At 38.9% G+C, this 3,746-nt stretch overlaps 1 non-coding gene across 1 annotated transcript; it reads left to right on the top strand.

The window, feature by feature from the left end:
- Positions 1–292: 292 nt before the first annotated feature.
- Positions 293–399, top strand: LOC138876619 (small nucleolar RNA R71). The gene has a single exon (XR_011401964.1). It is a non-coding gene; the product is annotated as a small nucleolar RNA R71 (small nucleolar RNA).
- Positions 400–3,746: the final 3,347 nt, after the last annotated feature.

The following is a 3,746-nucleotide window of genomic DNA, read 5'->3' as shown; positions in this document are numbered from 1 at the left end:
CATGAGGCTTATTGTGTATTGAGGCTAAAGTCAGCTTTCGTATTTCTTTGGCCATGGCATCGAGATGTACCTGTACTGATGTGTTAACATCAACCTAGAGAACACTAGTCGATCTTCTTTATTTAGCACTCTCAAAGGTCCACTGATTTGCATCTTCAAACAACTCATCAAGAATTGTAACTATCTCCTCTGGAGTCTTCTACATCAATGAGCCTCCATTTGCATTGCTCAATGTTCTACGCGAGGCCAGTGTCAATCTATCCCAAAAGTCTGAAGTTGTATCCAGAGTTCAATTCCGTTGTGTGGACACTTTCGAACTATCTCCTTAAACCTCTCCCATGCTTCAAAAACTGTTTCAGTCTCTTTCTGGCAGAAGTTATGGATTTCTCTTCTAAACTTGCTCGTCTTAGCTGAGGAGAAATATTTATCAAGAAATTTTTTGGTCATCTCCTCCCATGTTCTAATCGATCCCTGGGGCAAGCTTCGAAGCTACTGCTTTGTATCAACTTTGAGCATGAAGGGGAATGACCTTAAGTAAACTGCATCTTGTGACACACCATTGTATTGAAAGGTGTTCATAATCTCCTCAAAGTCCATTACATGGTTGTTTGGATCTTCGTTCATCTTCCCTCTGAAGGCACAACCATTTTAAAGATTTGAAGAAACCTTTACTTTAACTCGCAATTGTTAGCTGCAATTGAAGGTGGTCTAACAATTGATAATCCTTGGTCGTAGACCACATTAGCGTAATCGCCAAGTGAACTCCCAGCACCAGGAGCTATATTTCCGAACTGGGCTGCAGCCAAGGGTTGATAGTGAGCAATTCTCTGACCTTTCTCTTCTTCATAAACATCTTCTGCACCTCTAACAGCTGCTTCATCAGCATCCCGTTCAGCTTTTTCTCTTTGTTGGACTGCTTCTCTTGTAGCCAAATCCACATTATCATCATCGCCGATTCCAGCCATAATTTCTTTGCTTGAGAATTGCCCAACCTTTTCTAATGTCTCAGGAAGATTTCTTTCCTTCCTCAGCTATCGCAGTTGTTTTAATATCTCTTGCTTGTATGGTTGCACTTCTTTCGTAGAAGCTCGAATCATGCACCAATCTCAACCTAACCTGCGCACAGTAAAAAAACTCCAAACATAAAAAGAGAAAAACAAAATAAAAAGAAAAAAATTCCTGAATTAGCACTATAAACTATTTCAAACACTATTGATTGCCAATCCCCGGCAATGGCACCAAAATTTGATGAGTGCAAAACACCACTTAAAATTAAGCTCGCTAACCAAATATAGTAAAGATAATATCGTATCAACATGGATTGGAGTTAAATAATATTTACGTAGTTTATAGTTTAATTACTATCCAAGATGATCAACAATTGATATATATATGATGTCTAACTAAAATTAACTAAGAATCTAGAGCTACTGACTAATGACAATCGACGCAAGGAATAAGCAAAGAAAGATATCAACGGGAGAAAATAGGAATTGATAGGATATGTGAAAGATAATCGTTTGGGATCTAACTATAGATAAGTCACTTCTAATGTTAAAGTGAGTCTCTTGATTTCACTCAATTGTTAGTTCAAATGTCTAGTAGAGACTCCTCTATCGATTAAGTCTCAACATCACAAGATGAACCAATTTAAGCTCTGTGAAGATATGCAAGAATTCGTGGTGGATTAGTCTTTAGAAGAACCTCTCTCAATTATCCTCCTAACTATGTTTAATCAACAATTCAACTAGTCTCTTCCGATTATTAAGAAGAATTTATGAATTTAACCAACAAAATAATGCAAAGATATCACAAGTTATGCCTCTCTCGATTACATGAACAAGTGAATATAGATGCTACAATTAAATCATCTAAAATGATTTAATACATAAAACTAGAGTTATAATCGACAGACAAATATCAATATACCATATCCATTAAATCCTAGAGGGAACTACTCCATAGACATAGAGCAATTCATCACAAATATGTTTAAAGTATAGAAAAACATAAAATGATCCAAACTCGTGTCTTGAGTGAGGATTAAATGATGCATTTCTTGTGCCTTTTCTTCTCCAAATCCTCCTTAGGTCTAAGATATGTCAAAAGGCAATAAAATAATATTTTTCCATGTATTTATACCAAGTAGGGTGGGGCTAACCGAAATCCCCTTTTCTGGACGAAATAGGACATTTACTCTCTAAAAGTTGCACAGGCGTGTTGCATGGGGTGTCGTTCCATGCAGGGCATTAGTGGGACTTATCAGGGAGCTTGCACTTTGAAGGTAGCAGGAAGATAGGCATCCGCGTCGCCCCACGCGCTGCTCCACGCACCGCGGCTGTGGAAATTTCTCAGGGTACGGATAAAATCTCACTTTTTGACGTCCAAACTTGGTTCTTGACCCACGAACGCGATCTTGGTTTAATTATTTGGACTTTACTAAGACTTCAAAGCTCCAAATACTCAAATTAGTAGTTGCTCGTATACTTGTGTTACCTAGTTATTGGGGGTTGTACCGTTTTGGTCGTGTTTAGACCATGTTATACTTGTATCTACTGCTTTTAGATTATTCATACTTTTATTATGATATAAATATATAATTAAAGGGAATTGGACTCAATCCGGTTGATTGTTAGTTTGCTTAATTAGCAAGTAATACTAGGCACCATCACGGCCTGAGGTAGGATAATAGGTCGTGACAAGTTGGTATTAGAGCTCTAGGTTCATGTAGGTCTCACGAGTCATGAGTGGGTCTAGTAGAGTCTTGTGGATCAATACAGAGACGATTAGTATGGATACGTCTGTAATTATCTCCGAGAGGCTACAGGAGATTAGGAAATTTCCTTTTCTTTCCTTATCGTGCGGCTTTATCTCAGCTTGAAGCCTATATCTTTAGTTTCCTCCTACTTTTTCATATGTGATGTTGAGTTCTCATTGCCAGTTTTGACCCAGCAATTCGTGATGGTGTTTCACCTATAGTGTGGGATGTTTCTCCCTTGTGTTGGGGGCTAACTGCTATCATCTCTTTGATGAGACTTTCTATCTATAGCCGCCCAGTGTTGGTGCTACCCACGGGTTCGAGGCCTTGCACAGTTATTGTGACACTTCACGTGTTGGTTTTGGTGTGGTGTTAACACAGAGTTGTAGAGAGATTCCACACTTGTCTCAATAGTTGAAGCCCTATGATAGGAATTATCTGGTTCACGATTTGGAGTTTTTCATTTGTTCTGGTGGAGGGAAGGTATTTGTCTATAAAAGTTCTGATCATTGGTATATTGAATTGTGAGATCGAGCATTTCTGAACATAGTGGAGTTCTTACTTTGGTGGTCATACAATTATATTTGTCTGAGGGCATTAGTGCTCATTAGTGTGATGATCTATAATTGCTTGTCCATAGCGATACAGTGTGCGTGGTGGTGCTAAGGAGGTGGTCCTTAGTGAGACGGTGTTTTACGATCTCATGATCGGATTTATGTTTCCAGTATTGATGGTTCAACGGAGATGATCATTGATGAGGTTCCTAATTTATGGTATTTTGTTCATACGGATGGTGCAGAGATAAATTGTGATTTGAGGCAACACTGTGAGTGCTAGAGGATGAAGAAGGACATTATTAGGCATGTCTCGTGGTGTTTGATTGTTCGCTGGTCAAGAATGAGCATTAGGGACTAAGAGGCTTACTTTGGGAGGTGGCTACACCTACGTGGAAGTGGGGCCATATCATTATGGGCCTTGTGGTAGGGTA

The sequence above is a fragment of the Nicotiana sylvestris genome, chromosome 8 (assembly GCF_000393655.2).
Source record: "Nicotiana sylvestris chromosome 8, ASM39365v2, whole genome shotgun sequence".
Taxonomy (NCBI): domain Eukaryota; kingdom Viridiplantae; phylum Streptophyta; class Magnoliopsida; order Solanales; family Solanaceae; genus Nicotiana; species Nicotiana sylvestris.
The sequence above is the reverse complement of the archived record's forward strand: the minus strand, read 5'-3'. Positions and strand labels throughout refer to the sequence as shown.